The following is a 12,230-nucleotide window of genomic DNA, read 5'->3' as shown; positions in this document are numbered from 1 at the left end:
GAGGGATGCAGGAATAGTAGGGGGCACTGGGTGTGAGGGATGCAGGAGATGTAGGAAGTACTGGGTGCGAGGGATGCAGGAATAGTAGGCAGAACTGGGTGTGAGGGATGCAAGAATAGTAGGGGGTACAGGGTGCGAGGGATGCAGGAGATGTGGGGGGTACTGGATGCGAGGGATACAGGAATAGTAGGGGGAACTGGGTGTGAGGGATGTAGGGGGTACAGGGTGCGAGGGATGCAGGAGATGTGGGGGGTACTGGATGCGAGGGATACAGGAATAGAAGGGGGAGCTTGGTGCGAGGGATGCAGGAGATGCAGGTGGAACTGGGTGCGAGGAATGCAGGAATAGTAGGGGGAACTGGGTACGAGAGATGCAGGCATAGTAGGGGGTACTGGGTGCGAGGGATGCAGGAATAGTAGGGGGCACTGGGTGTGAGGGATGCAGGAGATGTAGGAAGTACTGGGTGCGAGGGATGCAGGAATAGTAGGCAGAACTGGGTGTGAGGGATGCAAGAATAGTAGGGGGTACAGGGTGCGAGGGATGCAGGAGATGTGGGGGGTACTGGATGCGAGGGATACAGGAATAGAAGGGGGAGCTTGGTGCGAGGGATGCAGGAGATGCAGGTGGAACTGGGTGCGAGGAATGCAGGAATAGTAGGGGGAACTGGGTGCGAGGGATGCAAGAGATGCAGGTGGAACTGGGTGTGAGGGATTCAGGAGATGTAGCGGGTACTGGGTGCGAGGGATGCAGGAATAGTAGGGGGAACTGGCTGTGAATGATCCAGGAATAGTAGGGGGAACTGGCTGCAAGGGATGCAGGAGATGTCAGGAAGGGGGTGAGGGGGTGCAGGGGATGGATGGGTAAGGTGGATGTAATGAAATGTGAAGCAGACAGAATGCGGCCTCCAATGGCACAATATAGCGGTCATTTCTACTAAAATAAATACATGGCGTAAGGGGCGGAGCTTGTGCAACCAGGCATCATGGTTCATGTCTAGCATGGCGTGGGGTCTCCATACAGTCCTAGTGTTCGGGGTATGGTCACCTAGAGATAGGACCACTATTCGGGGTATGGTCACCTAGAGCCAGGACCCATGTGGCTGGTAGCCGGTGACTATGACCATTATCTATAGCAGTGAATCTCTCGCTAACCTTTTTAGCCCAGAGGAACCCCGAAATTATTTTTGGGGTCTTGAAGGAACCCTTAATAAAACCGGGTAATCGGGAGTCAATGGCCCCTTACGTTGCTTGTCGGTGGAAATAATGGAACCCTTACAAACAGCCAAAAAGATAATTTTAGTCCTTCTGCCGGCTTTGCCAAGCATTGATGGTCCTTGAACTATGGAACCACCATCAAGTTGAAGGTCAACCAGCTACAGCTCAAGGAACCCCTAGGAACCTCTTGAGGGACCCTCGGCTTCCATGGAACCCTGGTTGAGAATGGTTGATGTATAGGGATGGAGTGGAGAAGGAAGGGGCAGTTTGGGTTGGGCAGAGGTACACAGGGGCCCGATGACCATACATATAAAACCAGGAACTGTATATACACCCGCCTGTCCCTGGCACTGGTCCCGTCACGTCGTCATTGTGTACTTCATTTTTTGTTAATTATTATCAGGCCGCGTTAGAAGAGGAAGGAATTTTCTTCTCTAATAATCATGGCTCCTCAGAACCCCCGGGCCCTCGCCTGTGCCTTGAAGGGTTAAAAACTCCTGGCTTTGGTCTGGTGCAGACAGAAGATGCTGGGGAAACTGGCCAGACTGGTTTTTTAGAAGTTTTTTTGTCTGTACAGGAAGTTGAGGAAGAAATATCGCTTTGGGGGGAACTAAGTCAGGTCTCTGGAGCGTTAAGCTGGAGCCGTGGATGCCTTGAATATCGGGTAGGTTGGCCGGCATTGAAGGGGGGGGGGCGTCTACACCGCTCAGTGCGTCTTCATCCTCATGACCGCACGCAGAGCGCCAGCAATGGGGCCTTGCAGCGCTGGGGTTCTATTTCCAAACCAGTGCTCTGTCTGTAGGATCATTAGATGGGACATTAGAGTGTAAGCTCCTCTGGTAGAGTGTAAGCTCCTCTGGTACAGAGACTGATGTGATTGGCTCAGTGATCTCTGTACAGTGCTGCGGTATATGTCAGAGCTATATAAATGTATAATAATAATAATAATAGTGTGTGACTGTGGGGGGACATTAGAGTGTAAGCTCCTGTGGTATATGTCAGAGCTATATAAATGTATAATAATAATAATAATAATAGTGTGTGACTGTGGGGGGACATTAGAGTGTAAGCTCCTCTGGTACAGAGTCTGATGTGACTGTGGGGGAAGGGACATTAGAGTGTAAGCTCCTCTGGTACAGAGACTGATGTGACTGTGGGGGACATTAGAGTGTAAGCTCCTCTGGTACAGAGACTGATGTGACCATGGGGGAGAGGACATTAGAGTGTAAGCTCCTCTGGTACAGAGACTAATGTGACTGTGGGTGAGGGGACATTAGAGTGTAAGCTCCTCTGGTACAGAGACTGATGTGACTGTGGGGGAGGGGACATTAGAGTGTAAGCTCCTCTGGTACAGAGACTGATGTGACTGTGGGGGAGGGGACATTAGAGTGTAAGCTCTTCTGGTACAGAGACTGATGTGACTGTGGGGGGACATTAGAGTGTAAGCTCTTCTGGTACAGAGACTGATGTGGCTGTGGGGGAACTTTGGAGTGTAAGCTCCTCTGGTACAGAGACTGATGTGACTGTGCGGGAGGACATTAGAGTGTAAGCTCCTCTGGTACAGAGACTGATGTGACTGTGGGGGAGGGGACATTAGAGTGTAAGCTCCTCTGGTACAGAGACTGATGTGACTGTGGGGGAGGGGACATTAGAGTGTAAGCTCCTCTGGTACAGAGATGTGATTGGCTCAGTGATCTCTGTACAGCACTGTGGTATATGTCAGAGCTATATAAATGTATAATAATAATAGTGTGTGACTTTGGGGGGACATTAGAGTGTAAGCTCTTCTCCATTGCATGTGATGATACCTGCACTGCTCCAGCCCCAGCTTAGAAGTTCGGGGATGCCCAATAGAACTACACCTTATTCTCTAAAAGCAGAGACCCTGGAGAATAAAATGGTGGTAGTTGCCATTTTTTTTATTATATTTGCACAGCAAGTTATCAAATGCATATGGAAAAAATACACTAAAATGAATCTTAGTGTAAACAAACACAATATTTTACCCAACTTTTTAAATAAAATATAAAATATGGGTTTGCATCAAGTAAATAGATACCAAACAACACATCAAGACTTAAAATTACGCACACCTCTGAAATCGCAAAAAAAAAAAAAAAAAAAAAAAACATTAAAAAATTCTCAGTAGGTGGCGCTATAACAGCCTTTTAATCATTAATTTAGAGTTGACCCTGAATTACAAATTCTCGCTCTACACTGCGCTTCTCATATGGGGTGTGTACAGGGTGCTTTACATTTATTTTATTTATTTTATATACATTGTTTTTTTTTACATTCAGCCTCAGTGTCTCCCCTGCCCTCCAACAAAGCTATTTAAGCACAGATTGTGTTTCAATAGCTGCATCCCCGGCTATGTGGACAGGTAACAGATCTTCTTTATATAGACATCAGGGCTCTGTTGGACTTTCACTGTCTCCCTGGCCCTCCAATGAAGCTATTCAAGCACAGATTGTGTTTGAAAAGCTGCATCATCGGCTACATGGACAGGTAACAGATCCTCTTTGTGGAGACATCAAGGCTCTGTTGGGCCCTCAATGTCTCCCTTGCCCTCAAGTGAAGCTATTCAAGTACAGATTGTGTATGAATAGCTGCATCCTCGGCTATATGGAGACATCAGGGATCTATTGGACCTTCAATGTCTCCCCTGCCTTCCAATAAAGCTATTCAAGCACAGATTGTGTATGAATAGCTGCATCCTCGGCTATATGGAGACATCAGGGGTCTATTGGACCTTCAATGTTTCCCTAGCCCTCCAATGAAGCTATTCAAGCACATATTGTGTTTGAATAGCTGCATCCTCGCCTGCGTAGACAGGTAACAAGTCCTCTTTGTGGAGACATCAGGGGTCTATTGGACCCTCAATGTCTCCCCTTCCATCAGTGCAGCTATTCAAGCGCAGATAGTGTTTCCTTTGCTATATTAGCCAAGGAAGGACAGCTGTGACCCCGGAAGGCACGTAATACACATCACTTCCGGGGTTATTGGTCTCAGGAGGGATCGGGGAATGGATGCCCCCACAATTCCTCTTGCTCTCACTATATATCCTCAATATATGAGGAACAGGAGAGTCCGGTAACTACTGTGAGTGGTGCTGGCGGGTAGGGGGGTTTCCCACTTTGAGAGACAATTGGGCAGCTCCAGAGCCACGCAGATCCCTTTTTATCAGAAAGCCCTTCGCTGGCTGTGACAGTGAATACCGGGTTCTCAGCTGCAGCCGTAAGCTTGGTTTAACCTCTCGTATACCGTTCCGTTTATAAACGTACCTTGGCAGACAAGTAGTTAATAAGTTGGTGCCCGGGTGACCGCAGCCCTTGGCCGATACAGGGCCCGAACAATGGTGTCATCTACACACGTGGCAGCAGCTGGATGGATCCCAGGGGAGGACTGGGCCAGGGGGCAGGGGAGCATTTGCCCCCCGGGGCGCTCTGTTGCCCCGTAAAAAGGCTGCACTGCTTCTGACTAAAGTATTCCGGGAGAAGAGAAGTAAAAAGTCCCCAATGCTGACCTACTAAGTGCAGGATGAAGACAAGGACAGAGGGCAGGCCTCCCTACCCCCCCCCCCAGCATGGATGGTGTAAACTGTGTCTGAGCAGAAGCCGGTTCCATGCCCTACCGGAGACTCTCCTCCCCCAGACAGACCCGACCGAGCTGTCCCAGCTCCCCTGAACCAACCCCCTGCTGGCCAGGTCAGGAACCTGGATTTGGCCGGTGAGTAGAGAGTACCTGGAGCGAAGCTTCAGCCTGGAATGGGGGTCAGGAGGAGGACCGGGAAGAGGGGGAGTGGGAGGGGGGCCCGATTTGCTGCACCATGGGCCTCTGGTTTGTACTTGTCCCCGGGGCCGGAAGTTGCCAGTCACCCCCTGATGGATCCTGTGCGGATATTCGCCCCCACTTTCCTGTCTCCTAACTCTGTGACAAACAATGATAAATATGTTATTTACCACATTCCAAATATTCCACCCAATCACAGAATACCACCCACCCACCTGACAGCCGAAACCCAACAACTTCCTCATTCTGTTCTCCGGCCTGAGGAATTTACCCTCATTGTGGGACCTTCCATAACAAGGAAATCATCTGCAAAAATCTCACACAAATGTAACCCTGAGATCACACAAATGTACAGTGGTGATCAAAAGTTTGGGCACCCCAGGTAAAAATTTGTATTAATGTGCATTAAGAAGCCAAGGAAAGATGGAAAAATCTCCAAAAGGCATCAAATTACAGATTAGACATTCTTATAATATGTCAACAAAAGTTAGATTTTATTTCCATCATTGACACTTTCAAAATAACAGAAAACAAAAAAATGGTGTCTGCAAAAGTTTGGGCACCCTGCAGAGTTAATATCTTGTACTGCCCCCTTTGGCAAGTATCACAGCTTGTAAATGCTTTTTGGAGCCAGCCAAGAGTCTTTCAATTCTTGTTTGAGGTATCTTTGCCCATTCTTCCTTCTAAAAGTCTTCCAGTTCTTTGAGATTTCTGGGCTGTCTGTCACGCACTGCTCTTTTAAGGTCTATCCATAGATTTTCAATTATGTTGAGGTCAGGAGATTGTGAAGGCCATGGCAAAACCTTCAGTTTACGCCTCTTGATGTAATCCTCCGTGGATTTCGAGGTGTGTTTAGGATCATTATCCATTTATAGAAGCCGTCCTCTCTTTAACTTCAGCTTTTTTCACAGATAGCATCAAGTTACCATCCAAAATTTGCTGAAATTTTATTGAATCCATTTTTCCTTCTACTCGTGAGATGTTCCCTGTGCCACTGGCTGCAATACAACCCCAAAGCATGATTGATCCACCCCCATGCTTAACAATTGGACAGAGGTTCTTTTCATTAAATTCTGTGCCCCTTCTTCTCCAAGCGTACCTTTACTCATCCCAGCCAAAAAGTTCAATTTTAACCTCATCGGTCCACAGAACTTGTTTCCAAAATGCATCAGGCTTGTCTATATGTTCATTTGCAAAGTTCAAACGCTGATTTTTGTGGTGAGGACGTAGAAGAGGTTTTCTTCTGATGACTCTTCCATAAAGACCATATTTGTACAAGTATCTCTTTATAGTGGAATAGTATACCACAACTCCAGTGTCTGCCAGATCTTTCTGGAGGGATCGTGCAGTCAAACGTGAGTTTTGAATTGTTTTTCTCACAATCCTGCGAGATGTTCTGTCTGATATTTTTCTTGGTCTTCCAGATCTTGCTTTAACTTTGACTGCCATTTCTTAATTACATTCCGAACAGAGGATATTGACCTCTGAAAACGCTTTGCTATCTTTTTATAGCCTTCTGCAGCTTTGTGAGCGTCAACTATTTTCAGTTTCAGTTTTCTAGACAACTGCTTAGAAGATCCCATGGTGCTGATTGTTGGGGCAAGGTCAGATGAGTCCGGGCATTTAAAACCTTTGAGATTGACATCACCTGGTCTTCCCAGACGATGATTGAGGACAATCCATGACACTGGCAGGTCTCAGCCTTGCAAAGGGGGCAGTGCATGCTATAAATTCTGCAGGGTGCCCAAACTTTTCCAGACGCCATTTCTTTGTTTTCTGTAATTTTGAAAGTGTCAATGATGGAAATAAAATCAACTTTTGTTGACATATTATAAGAATGTCTAATCTGTAATTTGATGCCTTTTGGAGATTTTTCCATCTTTCCTTGGCTTCTATATGCACATTAATACAAATGTTTACCTGGGGTGCCCAAACTTTCGATCACCACTGTAACCCTGAGATCACACAAATGTAATCCTGAGGTTACACAATTGTAATCCATTCCTGAGATCACACAAATGTAATCCATTCCTGAGATCACACAAATATAACCCTGAGATCACACAAATGTAATCCTGAGGTCACACAATTGTAATCCATTCCTGAGATCACACAAATGTAACACTGAGATCACACAAATGTAACCCTGAGATCACACAAATGTAGCCCTGAGATCACAAGATCACACAAATGTAATCCTGAGATCACACAAATGTAACCCTGAGATCACACAAATGTAACCCTGAGATCACACAAATGTAATCCTGAGATCACACAAATGTAACACTGAGATCACACAAATGTAATCCTGAGATCACACAAATGTAATCCTGAGATCACACAAATATAATCCTGAGATCACACAAATGTAATCCTGAGATCACACAAATGTAATCCTGAGATCACACAAATGTAACCCTGAGATCACACAAATGTAACACTAAAGCCCCGTACACACGTACCGATGGTCGGCATACAAATGTTCCTCTTTTCTCCCCGGGATGTCGGTGTCTGCTGAAAAGTGCAAAGACAGCACAAGGACAGCACAAGAATTTTGTCCGCCGACTGCAGAAGTGATGTCATGTAATGGTTAACTTTCCCTGTGTTTTCTATTTTCTGAGCATGCCCAGTCTTGCAAATCTGCGGTCTGTCGGCCGAATTGTGTACTGACAGGCGAACAATCGTCCGTTCTGGTGTCGGCATACAAATATTTTCATGTTTGCACGAAAGACTTTTGTCCGCGGATTGTGCGCAGACATCTGTCGGAGGCACCATACTAACACGCGTACAATCGGCAGATCCTTCGTCCACCGACGTTTGTATGCCGACGATCGGTACGTGTGTACGGGCCTTTATGCCCCATACACACGTGCAGATTATCTGCAGACTTTTGTCTGCAGACTTACCAAAACCATATAATATGAGGTCAAACCTAAACACTTTCAATTTGTATGCAATCCGGCAGGCCCTTGCACTACATAGAAAAGGCAAGTCTGCAGATAATCTGCAGGTGTGTATGGGGCATAAGATCACACAAATGTAATCCATTCCTGAGATCACACAAATGTAATCCTGAGATCACACAAATGTAACCCCGAGATCACACAAATGTAATCCTGAGATCACACAAATGTAATCCTGAGATCACACAAATGTAATCCTGAGATCACACAAATGTAACCCTGAGATCACACAAATGTAATCCTGAGATCACACAAATGTAACCCTGAGATCACACAAATGGAACCCTGAGATCACACAAATGTAACCCTGAGATCACACAAATGTAATCCTGAGATCACACAAATGTAACCCTGAGATCACACAAATGTAATCCATTCCTGAGATCACACAAATGTAATCCTGAGATCACACAAATGTAATCCTGAGATCACACAAATGTAACCCCGAGATCACACAAATGTAACCCTGAGATCACACAAATGTAATCCTGAGATCACACAAATGGAACCCTGAGATCACACAAATATAATCCTGAGATCACACAAATGGAACCCTGAGATCACACAAATGTAATCCTGAGATCACACAAATGTAATCCTGAGATCACACAAATGTAACACTGAGATCACACAAATATAATCCTGTGTTCACACAAATGTAACCCTGAGATCACACAAATGTAATCCTGAGATCACACAAATGTAATCCTGAGATCACACAAATGTAACCCTGAGATCACACAAATGTAACACTGAGATCACACAAATGTAATCCTGAGATCACACAAATGTAACACTGAGATCACACAAATGTAATCCTGAGATCACACAAATGTAACCCTGAGATCACACAAATGTAACACTAAGATCACACAAATGTAATCCATTCCTGAGATCACACAAATGTAATCCTGAGATCACACAAATGTAACCCTGAGATCACACAAATGTAATCCTGAGATCACACAAATGTAACCCTGAGATCACACAAATGTAACACTAAGATCACACAAATGTAATCCATTCCTGAGATCACACAAATATAATCCTGAGATCACACAAATATAATCCTGAGATCACACAAATGTAATCCTGAGATCACACAAATGTAATCCTGAGATCACATAAATGTAACACTAAAATCACACAAATGTAATCCTGAGATCACACAAATGTAATCCTGAGATCACACAAATATAATCCTGAGATCACACAAATGTAATCCTGAGATCACACAAATGGAACCCTGAGATCACACAAATATAATCCTGAGATCACACAAATGTAACCCTGAGATCACACAAATGTAATCCTGAGATCACACAAATGTAATCCTGAGATCACACAAATGTAACCCCGAGATCACACAAATGGAACCCTGAGATCACACAATGTAACCCCGAGATCACACAAATGTAACCCTGAGATCACACAAATGTAATCCTGAGATCACACAAATGTAATCCTGAGATCACACAAATGTAATCCATTCCTGAGATCACACAAATGTAATCCTGAGATCACACAAATGTAATCCTGAGATCACACAAATGTAACCCCGAGATCACACAAATATAATCCTGAGATCACACAAATATAATCCATTCCTGAGATCACACAAATATAATCCTGAGATCACACAAATGTAATCCATTCCTGAGATCACACAAATGTAATCCTGAGATCACACAAATGGAACACTGAGATCACACAAATGTAATCCTGAGATCACACAAATGTAATCCATTCCTGAGATCACACAAATGTAATCCTGAGATCACACAAATGTAATCCTGAGATCACACAAATGTAACCCCGAGATCACACAAATATAATCCTGAGATCACACAAATATAATCCATTCCTGAGATCACACAAATATAATCCTGAGATCACACAAATGTAATCCATTCCTGAGATCACACAAATGTAATCCTGAGATCACACAAATGTAATCCATTCCTGAGATCACACAAATGTAATCCATTCCTGAGATCACACAAATGGAACAGTTACCAGAAAAAAAGAAAAAAAAGATTCATTTTTCAGGAAACAAACAAAAAGAAACCAAAGAAAATATATATATTTTTTTAAATAATTTTTATTAAATTTACATTTTTCCAACAAAAAAAAGGAAACAACACATGAATTCTTTACAAAGGTCCAAGATTGTAATGTATAGAAGTCAGTCACAGCCAGGCAACTCACATTTTCAAGACATCAACATTGGCACCCCCTTATTATTCTTTTAACATAGACATGATTTTATTATTATTTATTATATTATTTTTATGATATATTACTACTTATACATTATATTATAATATATTATTAAACAACATTTATAGATGATAATGATTATTATTTAATATTATATCCTTATTTATTATCGTATATTTATAAAATAAAAATTATATATTATATTATATTTTTATACAGAGTGTATAGATGACAATGATAATGATTATTTATTATAGTATTTTTATTATAGAATAATTATATATTATATTATATTATTGTACAGAATTTATAAATTATGGTGATGATTGATGATAATGATTATTTAATATTATATTATTATTTATTACAGTATTTTTTATATAATTATTATATTATTATACAGAATTTATATATGATGATGATTATTTAATATTATATAGTATTTTTATGATAATCATATATTATGTTATATTATTACATACCTCCCGACTTTTTGCAATAGGAATGAGCGACACCTATTACTAAAAGTATGTAGGCATAGGACACACCCTCTGCCACACCCTCTTAATGGAGCATTATACAAAAAAAAAATTATTAGCTAAACCTGCAAGTGCTTTTTTTTTTTAATTTTTTAAAACTACTTTTCCTTTATATTGGCTTCTGAAATTTACCAATGCAAAAATGTAGAAATTGAAGGAAAGGTTTAGCTCTGGGAAACTCTTTTTTTTTTTTATAGATAAATAGTGCATTTTATATACAACTATATAGACCAGACCAAAATGAGGGAGAAATGAGGAGGAAAGAGGGACAGAGGGACTTTGTTCAAAATCAGGGACAGTCCCTCCAAATCAGGGACAGTTGGGAGCTATGTTATTATACGGAATTTATATATGATGTGATTATTTAATATAGTATTTTTATATTATATTATATTATTTTATATTATATTATAAATCTATTATATTTTTTGGGAAATCCAACATTTTTGGGCTGTCACAGGTATCGGTTAGAACTGCTACTGTGGAAAATGACCCTCCCTTTGTAAAAATTTATTTTTACTTCCTGTTGTGTCTCAGGGACAGAAATCAAAAAGGAAATCTCCAGACAGTGCTGACAGGGTTTCTATCCCCCCTACGTCATCCAAAGCCCAAAAGCCTAAAAAAAAAATGTGATATTTCATATGTTTTGCTGCAGCGGGTGAGATCAGATTACACAGGCTGCTGACTGATCACCCGCCCCTGCAGCAGGTGAGATCAGATTACACAGGCTGCTGACTGATCCCCTGCCCCTGCAGCGGGTGAGATCAGATTACACAGGCTGCTGACTGATCCCCCGCCCCTGCAGCGGGTGAGATCAGATTACACAGGCTGCTGACTGATCACTCGCCCCTGCAGCGGGTGAGATCAGATTACACAGGCTGCTGACTGATCCCCCGCCCCTGCAGCGGGTGAGATCAGATTACACAGGCTGCTGACTGATCACTCGCCCCTGCAGCGGGTGAGATCAGATTACACAGGCTGCTGACTGATCACTCGCCCCTGCAGCGGGTGAGATCAGATTACACAGGCTGCTGACTGATCCCCTACCCCTGCAGCGGGTGAGATCAGATTACACAGGTTGCTGACTGATCCCCGGCCCCTGCAGCGGGTGAGATCAGATTACACAGGCTGCTGGCTGATCACCCGCCCCTGCAGCAGGTGAAATCAGATTACACAGGCTGCTGACTGATCCCCCACCCCTGCAGCGGGTTAGATCAGTTTACAGAGGCTGCAGACTGATCACCCGCCCCTGCAGCAGGTGAGATCAGATTACACAGGCTGCTGACCGATCCCCGCCCCTGCATCGGGTGAGATCAGATTACACAGGCTGCTGACTGATTACCCGCCCCTGCAGCAGGTGAGATCAGATTACACAGGCTGCTGACTGATCCCCCGCCCCTGCAGCAGGTGAGATCAGATTACACAGGCTGCTGACTGATCACCCGCCCCTGCATCGGTTGAGATCAGATTACACAGGCTGCTGACTGATCCCCCGCCCCTGC

The 12,230-nt window shown here is 43.5% G+C and overlaps 1 protein-coding gene across 6 annotated transcripts in view; it reads left to right on the top strand.

Moving 5' to 3' along the window:
• The window catches only part of ARAP1 (ArfGAP with RhoGAP domain, ankyrin repeat and PH domain 1), a 406,767-nt gene that overhangs the window by 235,739 nt on the left and 158,798 nt on the right, over positions 1-12,230 (top strand). The window lies entirely within an intron of this gene.

This window comes from Pelophylax lessonae, assembly GCF_965119305.1.
Source record: "Pelophylax lessonae genome assembly, chromosome: 2".
Lineage (NCBI taxonomy): Eukaryota > Metazoa > Chordata > Amphibia > Anura > Ranidae > Pelophylax > Pelophylax lessonae.
Note: the sequence above shows the minus strand (reverse complement) of the source record. Positions and strands in the feature narration are given on the sequence as shown.